General features: G+C 38.7%; 2 long non-coding RNA genes across 2 annotated transcripts in view; one reads left to right on the forward strand and one right to left on the reverse strand.

The window, feature by feature from the left end:
• LOC148109634 (uncharacterized) overlaps positions 1-18,315 on the reverse strand; it is a 112,286-nt gene that overhangs the window by 32,221 nt on the left and 61,750 nt on the right. The gene's annotated exons all lie outside the window — the stretch shown is intronic.
• On the forward strand, positions 1,326-17,591 carry LOC148109635 (uncharacterized). Its single transcript, XR_015725173.1, has 2 exons — positions 1,326-1,464; positions 17,310-17,591. It is a non-coding gene; the product is annotated as an uncharacterized LOC148109635 (long non-coding RNA).

Genomic DNA, 18,315 nt, shown 5'->3' on the forward strand with positions numbered 1-18,315 from the left:
CTCTTGATTCTGAATCTGTTACTACACTTTTTAAAAATAATGCTAATAGATACAATAAAATGGAATCCTAACCACAGTCACTTTGCCATCTTTATGAAAATATTGGCTCTGGAAAAGGGACAGCCTGGTAGGAAACCAAAGACATAGAAATATGTTTTGAGAATCATGTTCCTGGCCTGAAACAGATCTCACATTAAGGAAGGTTGACCGAGGCCAGGGTTCCCAAGGGCAGGAAGGGGGAGAAGCCGAGTACCTTATTTTTCTGCAGTCTCAGTGGAATAGGGCAGTCAGGGAGGGTGTATTTTGGTTTCTACTACCTCTTCCAAGGGAAAAAGCAGTACAGGTTAATGTCTCCTCCACAAAAGTAGGGGTAGTTTGCCTTAACCAGGACAGACTACAGACCCTCCATGGAACTGCAGAGATGTCTTGTTGGCCCATTCCTGTTCCCCTTCCAGAGGGCTTCTCCCTCCTGTGGGTGTCCCAAACCTACAACTCCTGCCCTGCACCATCTCTTATTCCCATTGTCTCCATTCCCATTTGATTGAATTAAATAGTTAAATAGGCAACTGCTTTTAAATTATGTTTTAAAGCTAACTTGAGGGGCACCTGGGTGGCTCAGTCGGTTAAGCATTTGCCTTTGGCTCAGGTCATGATCCTGGGGTCCTGGGATCGAGCCCTGCATTGGGCTCCCTGCTCAGCTAGGAGTCTGCTTCTCTGTCTTCCTCTGCCCCTCGCCCCTCCTCATGTTCTCTCTCTCTCAAAATAAATAAAGTCTTCAAAAAAAGAAAGTTGACTTGATGGTTAAGGTAACTTGATGGTTAACTTGATGATTAAGAGAGATATTATTTCTTTTTTTTTTTTTTAAAGATTTTATTTATTTATTTGACACAGAGAGAGAGAGAGAGCCAGAGAGAGAGGGAACACAAGCAGGGGGAGTGGGAGAGGAAGAAGCAGGCTCCCAGGGGAAGAGCCTGACGTGGGGCTCGATCCCATAACGCCGGGATCACGCCCTAAGCCGAAGGCAGACGCTCAACAACTGAGCCACCCAGGCGCCCCAAGAGAGATATTATTTCTGCCTTACATTTTGATAAGTGTTACTGTGCCCCCAAAAAGATATGTTGAAGTCCTAACTCTTGATAACTCTGAATGTGACCTTATTTGGAAATAGAGTCTTTGTAGATAGAACCAAGTAAAGATGAGATCATACTGGATTAGAGCGGGCACTGGTGTCCTTTTTTTTTTTTTTTTTTTTTTTTTTTTGGCACTGGTGTTCTTAAAAGAAGGCTGTGAGCAGACACAGACGCGTACAGAGAGAAGGCAGTCATTTGGAGATGAAGGCAGAGACTGGACTGATGCAACTATAAACCAAGGAGCCCCAAGGATGGCAGACAACCACTAGAAGCTAGAAAGAGGCAAGGAAGGATTTTCCTGGAGTCTTCCGAGAGAGCATGTCTCTGCTGGCAGGTTGGTTTTGGATTTCTAGCCTTCAGAACGATGAGAGAATAAATGTGGTTTTTTTGAAGCCACCCAGTTTGTGATACTTTGTGACAGCAGTCTTAGGAAACTTATACAAGTTCTTTCATATGCATTCATCTTTTTTTTTTCTTTTTTTCTTTTCTGGCTTTGCTACCTACTGCATCCCCAGCACTTATCAAAGGTCTTGGCAACATAATCAGAACTCAATTCATATACGTTGAACGAACGAGTGAACTAATTATGTATGTGCACAATCCTTATATAAAAGGCTACTTTCTGATCTATGGGCCCCTTGCAATAGTAGCCCATGATTCTATAAATCGATGCATGTGGACTGAATAAATAATACGTATCACATAAAGGTACTCTTAAATTAACTCAAGAGTCATACAAATAAAACTAACAACTGACAAAAATTCCTATTAAAAAAGTCAAAGTGAGGTTACATTTGTTAATAGGAAAATAGGAAGATTTTCAAAAGGAGCAGTCTGTCTTCTCGTCTCCATATTCTCTCTGAAATTGTCAAAATTGATCAGTCATGCCAGTAACATATCATAGCCACTGCCACAGTCAAATCCTCAACTATAGATTCTGGTCTGTGTAAGAGTCAAGATTATCCACAAAGAAAGTTATGACCCATTATCTGTATGTATCTCTTGCTGCTGTCAAGGTATAAGAGTCATTCAAATTTGTGATACAGATTAATACAGCTTGAATTATGAAATCTTCATCTTTTCCAAATGCTCTTCTTTAGTAGCCTTCCTCTCCTCATTGTTGAAATCAATTTATAATCCTATTCTACACAGGGCTAGTTCTGTATTGACCCCTAGGACAGTGTTTCTCAAAGTGCTCTCCAGGGATCACCTGTATTAGAACTACCTTATAAAGCTAGTATAGGGCGCCTGGGTGGCTCAATCGGTTAAGCATCTGCCTTCGGCTCAGGTCATGATCCCAGTGTCCTGGGATTGAGCCCCACATCAGCCTCCTTGCTCAGCAGGGAGCCTGCTTCCCCCTCTGCCTTCCTCTCTCTCTCTCTCTCTCTCTCTGACACATAAATAAAATATTTAAAAATAAAAAAGCTAGTATAATTAAAACAGTGTGGTATTGGTGCATGAAGAGACAGATACAGTCATGTCACAGAAGAGAAGGTCTGGAGTTGAACCCAAATCCATATGAAATCTAGACTATGATAAAAGGAGCAATTCAAATCTGGGCAATGGTAAAAGTAAGGAATAGATTATTCAATAAAAGGTACTGGGGAAACTTCATAGCCATCTGAAAAAAAAATAAGTTGCAGCCAAATTCTACATCTCTTTTCTAGAATAAATCCTATCTGGATTAACGATTTAAATATATATTTTTAAAATATAAAGATACTATAAGAATGTATGGGATAATTTTTCATAATGTCAGAATGGGGAAGGCCTAAGTATAACATAAAATCCAGAAGTCACTATGGGCCCCTTGCATAAAACATTAATGAATTCAATAACAGTTACATTTTTATTAAAAGCTATGCTGCAGAAGCCAGCAAAAGGGAAGCCAAATGATAAAAGACAAACTGGGGAAAATATTTGCAGCTCACATCCCAACCAGAGGCTTGATTTCTCTCATAGATAAAGAGTTCCTGCAAATGAGTAAAATAAAGATCAAAAGATCCAGTAGAAAAAGAGTCAAAGGAAACAAGCTTCACACACACACAAATACAAATGACTCTCAAACATACTCAAGTATGCTCACCCTCCTCTCACGGTAAAAGAATTATAAATTTAAACAGCAACGAGATACTTTTTTGACCTATCCTATTGGCAAAGTTAAAAAGTTTGATAGTACAGTTTGTTGGCTAGAGTTTCTGAACAAATGGTACTCATGCTTGTAGGAGTATAAATCAATAGAACTTCTGTGAAGGGCAATTTGGCAATATCTACCCAAATCACAAAATCTCTTACCATTTGGCCCAATAATTCCACTTTTAAGAATGTGTCCAGATATAATCACTTATGTGGGAAATGACATGTGCACATGGTACTTGTTGCTACACCGTTCACAGTTGAGAGGGATCAGAAACAACCAGCGTGTTCATTAGCAGCGTATTGTTAAATGAATTACGATATGCCCTCACAACGGAATACTATGTAGTCATTAAAAAGAATGAGAAAACTTTATATACTGGTATGGTACACTCCCAAAGAAACATTGTTAAGTGAAAAAAAAAAAATCCAAGGTTCAAAACAGTGTGTATGGTATGCTACCATGTGAATGAAAAGGGGAAAATACATATGTCGTTTTTGCTTAATATGCATAAAGCAAATATTTCTTTGAAAGATATATAAGAAAAATTGCAGAGTCCTGGACTGTAATCCCTTCCCCAGACCTACTGAGGCAGAATGCGTGCACGCACTGGTTCTGAAGCTTACGGACATTTGATAAGCACTAACTGTATGGAGGAAAAAATTTGAGAAGTACTTTGAGATTTGTTGCCCCAGTTCCAACAGGTAGAATTTTGCCCTGTTTCTCAAATCTAGCCTACCCTGTCCCAGTACCTCAGCTCTAATAACTAGCTCCCTACCCCTATGACCTCACATCTGACTCAGTAAACTACGTAGTTCCATTGTGTCCAACCTCTTCTTTCTGATGTGCAAGGGGCCTCAGCTACTGAACTGGGTCAGGGTATCTGGAACCAGGATTGACCTAAACATGCACAATTCTGGCAACAACTCCTTCCTTACTCTTGACTTGGACATCAGAGACAAGAGAAAAACGCAACAGTCAGTTGAAGGAATGAGCAGGGAGCAAAACCAGAGCCCTAGGTTTGGGTGGACAGCAGAGGACAGAGATGATGGAGGAAGCTGCTGAGAGAAGGAAGATGTCCCCTAAGGTGAGCGAACTGAAGAAGATTTTGAAAGGGAGCCAGTAACTGAGCCTCTGGTTGGGCAACAGTCAGGAACAAGTTCAGACCATGTGTTCTTCCAGAACTAAAGCTCTGCTTTCTCTTTCAAAGCAACCGCTGCCATCAGCAATACACACCCCTGAGCTGAGTCATGCGCTGGGCCTCTGCTAACCAACTCCACACTCCCCTGAGCTGCCTGCCCACCTGTCTAAATTTCTGAATGCCTCCTGTACCCACCAATCATGAAGTACCTCCGTTCTCTCAGGACACACTTTCTAGACTGAACTTGCTCCTAGCATCTGCAGCTGCATCTGTTCTCCACTGACACTTCCCCTCCACTGGTCAGATCTGATTCCCACAGCCTAGCTCTCCAGGCCTGCACTATTATCTCAAAGGAAATCAAGCCCCATGGGGCCTCATAACCTGGTTGCTGGTTGAAAGTCATATCACAAGTTAGATGGGAGCGCTGCCTGGAAGGACTTGGTCTGTTAACACAACTACCTGCAACCACATGAAAAGTAAGTAATCAGATTGATGCAGGTTTAATTCAGGTGATGGACACCGATGGAGCAAAGGTTTGGCTGGTCTTAAGCTGGTACAAGTATATGACCTTAGTTATCAGATGTCAGAAAAATAGGAGAACAAGTAGGTTAATGGATAACAGCTGGCAGAGGTTAGAACTGATCAAGGATATGCCAGGTCAAACAATCAGAGTCCTGTGATATAAGTCTGATTCTGAAGCAACATCTGCCCCATCCATACCACTCTTTGCCAAGGGCAGGTGTGGTATGGGAGTGAGCTCAAAGCTGCTCACTCAGGTAAGCAATCACAGGTGGCCATGCAGAGGGCAAGAGAGTGGCAGAAGGCTCTAAATCTCATAATGGGTGTATATGCAGCTTGCTGGACAGACCACTGAACTAAGGTCCCAGTAGACCTGAATACTGCTCCTAAGTCCTCTCCGTGCCCCTCATTTTAGTGACCTCTACCTCGATCTCAAATCTTGCCCAATGGAGCCACCTTGCTTTCAATTCAGCATCCCTAGTTCCAGGAACCTGGACTATGTCCATCTGCCATCTGACTCTGATGACCAAGAGTAGACACTTGGCCCCTTTAGACCTGTTTAGTGTAACAGAACATTCCCAGCATATGCCATCACCATTAGCAATCTTGGAAATACTTTGATCTCTGAGAGTGAATAGCCTGTGTCCTTATCAGCTGAGGCCACTGTCTATGAAGTGTTCAATTAAAAAAAAAAAAATCTTGACACAAGTTGGGCCTACAGAAACTTCTAGCTAAAAGGAGGGAACCAGTTCTTTATATATGAAATTTCCTGGTCATATTAGTATAAAGAGAGATTTTTAGCCAAGTGGGATTTTGTTTTTAATGAAATAGAAACTTATTTTAAAAGAGGAAGAAACATCATGAAGCCCTTTGAGGGCTTTAGTTGTCTCCAATCTTGAAGGTTGTCTATCTTCCCACATTCAATCTGTGAACTGAGAACTACGTACCACTTTTTCCAGGGAAGTGGCCTCTGCCACAGTTGGCCCCAATATGTCAGCAGTGCAAGTAAATGCTAGCAAAATAACTGTCTTCTGAATTAGATAAAATTCTACCTGCTCTTTTCTCTCCTTTCTCCCTGATGCAAGTCAGCAGTTAGCATTAAAAAAAAAATCTGAATTTCCTGAACATCTGACACATTTAGAAATCTCCCCAAGACTCATGTACTGTTGAATTGTTGAGGTTTTTCTACCAAAGTGTCTTAACCTGTCTCCCTAGTGTCCAGCCATCCTCAAAAGTCTCACTATTTCACTGCCTGCCTCAAACATTTTAAAGAGTATCTCATGTTCCACAGGGTGAAGTCGAGCTCCTCACCCTGGCATTCAAAGTCCTCCATCCGGGCCAGTCACCTGAAGGAACTCGTGATCCAAGCCAGAAAGATCTTCTCACTGCCCCTGTTAAATACCTTACATACTCCTATACTTCACGTCCACTCTGGCCATTTCTTCTTCCTTTCTACTACCTAATGTTTACATTTTTAAAAATATCTTGCGCCAGTCCTTCCTTCTTCATAATGCAAGTGCACTTAGCTCAGTGAGCTCTCTGTCCGTGTTGCATCTACAGAACCACTTATTCTCCGTTCCCTTCATTTGGCATGTTGTTTTATGACACGTCTTGTTTTTTTAACTTGTTTTTCCATTCCACTCATGTACATATTGACCTTTTCACTTGGATGTTTGACTTTGAGGGCAAGGATCATATCTACCATTAGATTAGCACACAGTGGACTCACAATAAATATTTACTAATTTTAACTGATTGACAGTTAAAAGATGACAACCCTTGCTTTTATCTTTCTCCATAATCTTCCCTAACTTGCTTTTTAAAAAATTTTTATCATGAATCATTCCAGTTCCAAAAGGCCAACCTTTTTTTTCTGGTTAGAACTTGTCTGGAATTCCAGGTTTTAGTACTGGAAGGATACTCTCCAGGAAAGACAGCAAAGCTCCCAAGAGTAGTAGGATGGCTCTCTCCATGACTTTCACCTTTATTTTCAAGGTGACAGGAGTTCTCTTCCATTAGCCTGCAGCTGCCTCTTAGCACTCTGACTCAAGGTGAATAAACAAAAAAGATCACCTTAGCATGAAATGGACAGGCTTTATTAATTACTAAAGGAGGCCAAAAGGAAAACAGAAACAAAAAAATTTAAAAGACATACATATATAGAGATACTTATTTAAAAGACTTATATAGTATATTATGTTATATATTTACATACGTTCTAAATTTTGAATCATTCTAACATCAGCTCAATCCCAAGGTGCTCAAGACCTGTCCTATTCCACAAAGCATCAATAGTAATTGTGCCTGACAAGCAGGTCTTTCAAAGAGCAGATGGAGGGGCCCTAGATAAGAGGTTTGAGTGGTAGGGATGAACTTGAAATCTCTCTCTTTTTCCCCCTCCCCCAAAACCCCCTCCGCATCTGTCAGTCTCGCTTGTGAAATAATAATCAATAGTATTTGCTGAGTGCTTTCCATTTGCTACTGCTTTACCTAGATTATCTCATTCAGTCCTCACATTAACTTTATGAGGTAGGTATTATTATTATCCCAGGCAAAGAGAGGATATAGGACATATAATCAATGAGTGAGTAGTGGGCTGTATAATGTCACTCTTCAGTTTTAGATATTTGAGGAATAGGAAACAAGAATCCAAGTACTTATGCCTAAAAATTTTTGCTGTCTTTATCTGGGGATAGAGTCTGGACACTATTGATGGACTATCTTCAAGAGCACAGCTTCACCCTTTCAGTCTCAAACAATAATTGTATCTTAATATAGTGCAGCAATTGCTGTGCTCAAATAGTAACACAAGGGTCCATTCTTTATGGTTCTTTTCTACCAGTCCAAGAGCCTCAATATTTTTTTGACATGGTAGATTCATGCTTTCTCGCTGTCTATAACTATTCCACTCCACTGTCCTTAACTCAAGCTGGTAGATCACAAGCCTCTCTCTGCCTTCTTCCTGAAGTGCCTGCAATAGCCATAAGATTGTTTAAATGGATCACATATGTGACCTTGATAAAAGCCTTTTTCCTCTCTGGGCCTCGGTTTCCTCATCTGTAGGCAAGCAGTTCGGACCAGATCATCCCTAAGGTCCCTTGCAACTCAAACATTCTCTGCTACCAAAAGAGAGAAACATTAAGGCTGAAGAGGTAGACTGGAGTCTTATTATGGAGGACTTTGCTGGATTATGGGTCCACTTAATCTCACAGACAACAGGAAGCCACTGAAGGATGGGAACAGGGAAAGGATGTGATTGGAATTGATTGACCATGATGTTTAGGAATAGGGGGTAAAGGGGAGAATTAATGAGGCTTGAACAGGAGAGATGAGAAATATCATGGGAAGGCAAGAGCTTTCTAGGCTTGGCAATCAGTTGGATACAGGGAACAAAGGAGGACTGGGGAGTCAAAGTTTCTGGTGACTGGGATGTTACTAAACAGGAATAAGGAGGTAGAGAGGAGGCTGATTTAGAGGATGACGTAATGAATTCTATTTTGGACAACTCAACAATTTCACTCCTAGGCATTAACGCCAAGAAACTCTTGGACCTAATGACAAAATACATGTGGAAGAATGTTTATTGAAATATTGTTCACAAAACAATAACCTAGAAATAATTAAAATGCCCATAAATAGGAAATTAGATAAATAAATTGTGATATATTCATGCCATGGAATATTATATGGTAGCCAAAACAGATGAACACACCATGATGTAGATAAAAAATAGCAATATAATATAAATTAAAAAGTAAGTCTCTTATATTCAGCATGGTATTGTATTAATAAAGTAAAAAACAATCAACATAAAGAATAAATGTAATTATATGTGTGTGTATATATATATATATATATATATATATATATATATATATATATATATATATATATATATATATAATCACATATATAATCCTTTTAAGGAACACATGTTTGGTGCGTGTGTTGTTTTTGTTTTGGGTTTTTGTTTTTTTTTTTTTAAGATTTTATTTATTTATTGGACAGAGATAGAGACAGCCAGTGAGAGAGCGAACACAAGCAGGGGGAGTGGGAGAGGAAGAAGCAGGCTCATAGTGGAGGAGCCTGATGTGGGACTCGATCCCATAACGCCAGGATCACACCTTGAGCCGAAGGCAGACGCTTAACCGCTGTGCCACCCAGGCGCCCCTGTTTTGGGTTTTTTTTTTTTTAAGATTTTATTTATTTGTCAGAGAGAGAGAAAGAGCACACAAGCAGGGGGAGAGGCAGGCAGAGGGAGAAACAGGCTCCCCACCGAGCAAGGAGCCCAATGTGGTACTTGATCCAAAGGACCCCAGGATCATGACCTGAGCTGAAGGCAAATACTTAACCCACTGAGCCACCCAGGCATCCCTTTGTTTTTGTTTTTTAACTGAAGTCTAGTTGACAGACAATATTATTGTTTCAGGTGTACAACATAGTGATTCAGCATTTACAAAGTGATCACCACACTAAATCTAGCTACCATCTGTCACCATACAAAGTTGTTACAATATTATTAACTATATTCCCTTGCTGTACATTGCATCTACATGTCTTACTTACTTTATGACTGGAGTTTGCACCTTTTAATCCCCTTTCCCTGTTCCATCCTCCTCCCCTCGCAACTACCAGATTGTTCTCTATATCTAAGAGTCTGGTTCTGATTTGTTCTGTTTGCGCATTTGTTTTGTTTTTTAGATCTCACATGTAAATGAAATCATACAGTATTTGTCTTTCTCTGCCCACCTTATTTCACTTAGCCTAATACCCTCTAGGCCCATCCATTTTGTTGCAAATGGCAAGATTTCGTTTTTACTTATGGCTGAGTAATATTCCATCGTGTGTGTGTGTGTGTGTGTGTGTGTGTGTGTGTGTGTGTGTATACCGCGTCTTCTTTATCCATTCATCCATGGATAAACATTTAGGTTGCTTCTATATGTTGACTATTGTAAATAATGCTACATTGAACATGCAGGATCATATGTCTTTTCAAATTAGTGTTTTTGTTTTCTATATAAATACTCAGAAATTGAATTACCCAGAAGTGGAATTGCTGGATTGTATGGTAGTTTTATTTTTAATTTTTCTAGGAAACTCCATACTATTTTCGCAGTGGCTGCACCTGTTTGCATTCCCACCAACAGTGCACAAGGGTTCCCTTTTCTCCACATCCTTGCCAACACTTGTTATTTCCTGCCTTTTTGATACTAGTCATCCTGACAAGTGTGAGATGCTATCTCACTGTGGTTTGGATTTGCATTTCCCTGATGATTAGTGATGCTGAGCATCTTTTCTTGTGTCTGTTGGCCGTCTGTATGTCGTTTTGGTGAAACGTCTATTCAGTTCCACTGCCCATTTTTTAATAGGATTATTTGTGGTTTTTTAATATTGAGCTGTGTGAATTCTTTATAGATTTTGTATATTAACCTTTTATCAGTGATATCATTTGCAAACATTTCCTCCCATTCAGTAGGTTGCCTTTTGTTTTGTTGATGGTTTTAAGTAATATATATTGATATAGTAACATAGTATAAAAAGAAATCAAAGGAATGATAAACACAGGATTCAAGATGATGCTTACCTTGGAGGCAGAAGGCATTGGGATGCAACGAGGAAAACATGTATTAGAGAAAGATTATTGTCAAGGAGCTAGTTTTCATGTTGGATTTTCAGGTGTTTATTATGTTTAAAAATAGCTAGCCAGGGGCACCTGGGTGGCTCAGTTGTTTAAGTATCTGACTCTTGATTTCAGCTCAGGTTATGATCTCAGGTTAGTGAGATAGAACTCCACATCAGGCTTCTCTCCCTCTCCCTCCCCCATTCACGCTCTCTCTCTCAAATAAATAAATAAATAAATCTTTAAAAAAATAAACCCATAAAAACAACTAATCAAATAAACAAATGCATAAATTATCATAAGAATAAAATGTATTAAACATAACTGATTGCTCTAAAAATATATCTCAAAGAATATTACTTGAGTTAAAAAAAATAGAGTATAAAAGCAGATTGGTAGAGTAAAAGAAGAGAAAATAAAAACATCTCTGAAGTGAATGCTACATTAGAAACAATGAAAAATAGGGATAAAGTATGATTAAAGCATCTCAAGACATTAGGAATAGGCTAGAGAGAAAGACAGAATAAAAGAACAAAAATATAAAAATGATATAGAGAAGTATAAAAGGGAGATTCAACTCTTGGAAAATAGAGATGTGATAAAAATGATATTTAAAGATATAATGGAAGACATGTTTCCTAAATAAAGACTTAATCTGCAGATCAAAAAGATACATCAATATTTGGGGGAAAATGTTATAGAAAGATGAACCCAAGATATACCTGCAGAGACAAAAGTTCAAGTATAAAGAACTAATTATATGAGAATCCAAATAGAAAAGGCAGGTTACTAAAAAGGAAGAAAGAATTAGGTTGACTTCCGAAATCTCTGCAGTAATACTCAAATGCTTGAAGATAGTGGTGTATGACTACACAGTTATGAGAACACGAAAGTGTGACTCCAAACTCCATATCCAGGTGTGGCAGGCAAAGGCTGCTGGTTATTTCTCCACATTCATTGTCTTCCTTCTTTTTTTTTTTTTTTAAGATTTTATTTGTTTATTTGACAGAGAGAGAGAGACAGCCAGCAAGAGAGGGAACACAAGCAGGGAGAGTGGGAGAGGAAGAAGCAGGCTCCCAGCAGAGCAGGGAGCCCGATGCGGGGCTGGATCCCAGGACTCTGGGATCACACCCTGAGCTGAAGGCAGATGCTTAATGACTGAGCCACCCAGGAGCCCCCATTGTCTTCCTTCTTAACACAAAGAACCCAGATTCTGAGGCAATTACAATCAGCTAAAAGACTATATATCCCACATCCATGTAGTTGATGTTTTTCTAATGAAATATAAGTAGAAATGTTGTATGCCACTTCAAAGAAGTCTCCTTAAGGGTAGGGCTCTATCCTTCTTGATTCATTCCTTCATTTTGCTGCCTGAAATATGGATATGATGGCTGACACTCAAGCAGCCTTTTTGGACCATGAGGACAAGGACCATTCTTTAAGAAATGGTAGAACAGTGAGCAGGTCCCTGATGAATTCGTGTAGACATCATGCCTGGTCTGGACTTCTATTATGTGAAAAAGCAATAAACTTCTGTGTTAAAATACTTCATGTGTATGTGTGTTGGGGGAGAAACATTCTTTATATTTAGCAAAACCTAATGCTAAATGATTATGGCAGGCAACTGTCCTTCAGATATAAAGAAAAGGGACAGGACTTCTCAACTTTGGGAAGAAAATTAGATGATGAAACTCAGCCAACAAAAATTAAATCAAAATAATATATGAATAGGGAATATGGAAGGCATTGTAAAAGAATTAATGATGAAATTTTAATTCACTTAAATATAAATAACTGTGGAAATTAAATAACTGTGGAAACTGTGACTACCAGACAGAAAGTAAATGATAATACAAAATCAAAAGTATGGTAGAAGAGTGAATGTGCTGATTTTCTCCTCTTGCGTTACATGGGATGCATAGATACGGTCTAAAATGGAATTTTTAAAAAAACCTTATATAATGATTCTGACCTCTTAGTGTTTTTCACAAGTTTTTTAAAAGAATTAGGGGGATACCTAGGTGGCTCAGTTGGTTAAGTGTCTGACTCTTGATTTTGGTTCGGGTCATGATCTCAGGGTCATGAGATCAAGCCCTGCATTAGGCTCCATGCTCAGTGGGGAGTCTGCTTGGGTTTCTCTCTGTCCCTCTGCCTCTCTCCACGACTGCCTCCCTGCCCCCATGATCTCATTCTGTCTCTCTCTCAAATAAATAAATAAATCTTAAACAAAATTAGGAACTAATAACTTTCATAGTGAAGAAACATTTATCTAAAGTTCAGCTATTTGTACAGTTCCACTTCAATTTCCTTTACCTTCACTAAATGAAAGTACAAAGTTATTTTCTGTGTTAAAATAGCATGTAGAATATGATTTCCATTTTTGTCTACTGAACTCTTTGTCACTCAACTTATATTTATTTATCTACCTACCTACAATTTTTTTGTCTACATCTTAGTTGCATATTGAATGCCTTGAAAGATCTTCAACAAATGTCATTTGTCATAGGTTCAAATGGTGGACTTTATTTTTTGTTTATGTATTTTAATAAGCATCATGTATTAATTTGATAAAACATATCAACCCTGTAAAAACAAGATTTGTTGTTTTTTTTTTTAAACAAAGGAATTGTTCCACTTTCTCCTGGAAAAGATTTTATAACTATGCAAAAATGAAAATGAATACCTGCCCCTATATCAAGGCACTAACAGGACTTCTATTTCAAGCTTTTAATTTTATTATAATTATTAACAGAGGTAGTTACTGTTTGTGACTTTGAAATGAAAAGTCAACATCCACGCCTTTTATCATACATCTTCCTGAAGGTGAAACTTTACAATTGTTCTAATTTTATTTTTGTCAAAGGGAATTTTCAACCTTGCAAGAAAATGTATTTAAAAATAAAGTAGGTAGGGAATGTTTTATCCTCCTTTCATAGATGGGCAAACAGCATCCAAGGTAACAGACCTAAATAGTGGCAGAGCTGGGATTAGAACTAAAATGTTCTAATTTCCAGACCAGATGTTCCCAGAGAAAGACAGTTACTGTTATTTTCCCCCTGTTGAATACAACTGGTTTTCATGGCAATAAGATAACCAACACATACCCAACAGAGCCATTGGTTCATAGAATATTCGACTTGCAAGGGACCTTAAAGATGGTCTGACATGAGGAATCTGCCGAGGGCATCCACAGCCTCCTCTCTAGGCCCAAACTGGAGCCCAGCTGATGTGCCTCTGGGCTCCCATTTCAGCCCTGCCCAGTTTTTTTCCCCTTACCTGATTTACATATTAATGTTCCACATAAGATTCCATCTGAAGAAGAGGCGTGATTTCTACAAATAGGTTTAAAACCACTGATAGCCTAATCTTACAGAAATAGAGAGGTGATTTAATATAATCACTGCAAAGTGAGGAAGTTTCAAGAAGTACCAACCAATTCATAGGAGAATAAGCAATCTTGGACCAAGCTTATTTTGAGACTGTCTGATATCATTCCATTTAGGAGCAGCTGTTTTTCTGAATTCACACTTCTCTTTTTTTCCCCCTAAACCACTAGATAGCTAACCCAAGTGTACAGACTGTACAAATTTCATGTGGTCAAGAAACTGTAGATTAGATGCATGAACAAGAATTGTAGGGAAAAAATGTCAAATGTCCTGCCTTATAGTGTTTTGCATTCTAACTGAAAATTGTCTAACCAAAAGCAGCTGTCTGCAGTTAAAAATGTGGATCCATTTTAAGGTAATAGAAATATTCTTTGTTAGATATAAATATCACTATGCTTCTGAGGTTGATGAGGTCAATTAAATGGAAGATGGAGGGAATTTAATACTTTACATTTAGCAAGTGCTTTATAGAGTATAGTCAGTAAAATAGCATTTGGTCCACTAGGAAGGGCACAGGCCCAGCCTCAGATCCATTTCATCACTTCATAGCTGAGAAACTCCAGGCAAGCCTACTTAGCTTCACTGATGCTCAGTTTTATCATCTGTGAAATGGGACTTCTGTGAGACTTAAGTGTAATGACACATATTAAATATTTAACTCTTCAAGTAATTTTAATTTCCTTTCCTCTGTTTTCCTGGCAAGTTAAGTATAATGATATTTTTATTAACTGGGTCATATTTTAAATATACAGGAGTACAAGCTATAATGTATGGCAAACTATTTTTTTAATAAAGAATAATTTTGCAATTTGCATCACAACCAGTGGTCAGTACATTGCAAAGAAAAGAAGACTTCAATTCTTATCTCAATTCCACCCCCTTTTAGATTGAACCACCTGAAATAACTATTTCTTTTCTTTTTTTTTAAAGATTTTATTTATTTATTTATTTGACAGAGATAGAGACAGCCAGTGAGGAGGGAACACAAGCAGGGGGAGTGGGAGAGGAAGAAGCAGGCTCATAGCAGAGGAGCCTGATGTGGGGCTCGATCCCACGACGCTGGGATCACGCCCTGAGCCGAAGGCAGACGCTTAACCGCTGTGCCACCCAGGCGCCCCTGAAATAACTATTTCTATAGGTCACAAATGATTGAATAGATTTGTGGTGCTGGACAAACAATGGTCTCTCTGAGATTCCACTTCCTCATTAGATGAAGTTAGATAACTACATTTATTCACTGACTAAACATTTATCACATACATATTGTGTGTCAGGCATTGTTTTATGTTTTATGATGATACAGTGAAGAACATGACAATGCCCCTTTCTTTGTGGTGCTCTATTCAATAAGGGAGACATGTAATAAACAGGGAAGTAAGCTTATAAACAAGACAATTTTTTCAGGTAGTGATAAAATATTCAGTAACTAGGTGATCCCTAAGGTTTGCTTCCACTTGAAAATTATAAAATACGAGGTCATTTTTGTAGTAAATTATTTTCTTTTCTTACTGAATTAATTTAATATAAGATATATCTGAAGATAAATTCGTACTTCTTAAAAATAGAAAGAAGTACTTTCACCATAGAAAATCTGAAAGAGAATCTTTAGAAAATCTCAAATAAAAGGATTTAGGGGATTATCTTAGGAAATAGGTTTGGCCACACGTAACAGTCAGAACTATCAAAGAGTAGTGGCTTAAAAATACGGGGTTTATTTTTCTCCTGAATCAGGAAGTCCAAATCCAGTTGCTCTAAAGCTAGTGTGGCATCACAGTGCTTTCAGGTCAGGCTGGTCTTAGTCATTTTCACCATAGGCTTTCTTTCTCATGCTGGTTGTTTCATGGTTACAAGATGGCAGATGGAAACTCCTCCTGTAATACTGTACGGTGTTGCGTGCAGAAAGAAGATGAAGGTCAAAGGGTAAAATGTAACTGCCAGCTTACTTTGCCTCCTTTCAAAGCTTCCCAGAAGCTTTGCCTACCAATTCTCACTTACAACTCATTAGCAGGAACTGGACCACCCCTAAATTTTTTTCAGCTGGGCACATGGCTACACTAGACAAAATCAGGATTATGTTAATAAAGAGCAGAGTTCAGAGGAATATTGGCTAGAGAACTAGGTGTCTCTATCAGAGGGATATACCAAGCTTTACTAAGAAATATGATTCTGAACATCTGTGAAACAAACATTTACCAGGAAAATCATTACTAAAAGAAAATTTTGACACGAATCTTCTTATATAGCAAATACTATGTGGCGTACAAATGATCTCTAAGTCCCTTCTTCAAACCCTTCCTCTCAGGAATCTGTTTGGTTAAGTCCTACTTTTATTATTTACTGAAGTTAAGTCCACCTGTAATATCAACTCCAGAGCTTGGTTTAAGCAAATATGAAAGCACTCCATGTATCTGAAGTGATTTTCTATTTTCTTCCTTCCACACAAGATTTAGGAAGACTTATAAACAAACAAAACCAATGATGAAATTCATAGCTAAGAGGTCATGTTTGAAGAAAAGAGGAAGAAAACAAAATCTAAGGGGATGCAAGGATGCAGAAGTCCCTGGGATTATTGGACGGTTCCACAATTGTGGGTGTCCTTTACCATCTGAATTCTAACAATTCAAATATGTGTATAAAATCTGTGAGAAATGTTTATAAAAATTCACTATCCAAATAAAAAGTCAGCTATGTTGAATACATGAGAGTACATCAAGTAAAATGCTGTGGGTAAATGATGAGTGTTTCCTTTGGGCATCCCTCACCCTGATGTTCAGAGGAGCTCTGGAACAAGTGAGAGGTACAGATACAAAGGCCCAGTGCACGGTGCCATAAGGTCACACCTGCTTGAAACTGTGGAAACCACTGAACTGGTCTCATGGTAGTGGCTGGAGAAAGATGTGAAGATGTAAAGTGGTGCTCAAGAAGCCATCAGTTCGCCACCCAGTCCTTCTAAACCAGAATTTCTTGGGTGGAAGGCTGGGAATATACACTGTTAACAGTTTCCCAGGTAATTCTTATAGACACTGAAGTTTCAAGAACCATAGCTCTGGATTGGTGTTTTTCAAATGCTAATCCACAGACCTGCGATAATACAGTCCCTATGGGAGTTTTAAAAAATAAGGAATGAATGGCAGAGAATTCAAAATCATGTTTTCTAGTAAACAACAACAACAAACTTAGAGTATAGGATTTGGTATAGACACATAGGGAAGAGTCCAAGTACTTTAAGAATGAGCCAAGTGGACCTAGTGACTTGCTTCTAACTAATGGAATACAGCAAAGATGATGGGATGTCACATCCATGATCAGATTACAGAAAGACTGTGGCTTCTGTCTTGCTTGCCCACTCTTGTTCTCCCTTGTTGCTTGTTCTCAGGGAAGCCTGTTGCCATGTTGTGAGCTGCTTGTGGCAAGAAGCAAGGAACTGAGGGAGGCCTCTGGCCAACATCCAGTGAGGAACTGAGGCCCTCAGGCCAAACCACAAGGAACTGAATCCTGCCAATAACCTGCGAGTGAACATGGAAGTCAACAGCCCTGCTGACACCTTGAATGGGACCTTGTAAGAGCCTGAGGACCAAGGCACTCAGCTAAGCTGTACCCAGATTCCTGATTTACAGAAACTATAAGATAATAAATGTTTGTTGTTTTAAGCCTCTAATGTGTAGAATAATTTGTTACCCAGCAAAAGATAATTAATATAGGAATACTTCATGCAAAAATCTTTACCAGTTTTTTAACATTTTGGCATATAAAAGAATATGTCTTGGTCATATGGGATTTTCTTTCATATACATGAAACACCTTATTCCTTGATATTGCCAATAAATTAAAAAACTTAGTTGTTGGAGAGGAGAATTTTTTCTCTAGCCTTCCAAGATTCTTCTAGCTGCTCTAAGAATTAAATTGACATGAGAAAGGTTAACAGAGAAAAACTAACTTAATTTCATACATATGGGAACCCCACGTACATGAGCGGTTCAAAAACAGAATGGTAAAATGAGGTATATATGCCATAATGACCTAAGAATAGGATAGGGGCCTGGGGCTTCAAAGGGGAGGAGAGCTATTCACTGGGCAATAAAAACAGCAGATGTTTGGTAATTAGATGTTTGTCCTGCCATAGAAATGGGTCAATCAGATAAAATTTATTTCTGGCAATAACTCTGATTCTGGAAAAGACACCCAATTTAGATTCTTTAGGTAGTTAGGAAGGGGCAAAATTTCTCTTGACCTGCAGTGTCTTGATTGCCTTCAGCTCGAAACAGTCCGTCTGCCAAAGTGGCACATTTTGGGGAAAACTGTTCTGAATCCCTTTCACTGTGCACTACTAAGTTTGACAAGTTAGGTTTCAAGTTAGCCAGAGAGCAAATGTAAATCCCCAA

Source organism: Ursus americanus, chromosome 7, assembly GCF_024610735.1.
Source record: "Ursus americanus isolate L20-20 chromosome 7, mUrsAme1.1.p, whole genome shotgun sequence".
NCBI lineage: Eukaryota > Metazoa > Chordata > Mammalia > Carnivora > Ursidae > Ursus > Ursus americanus.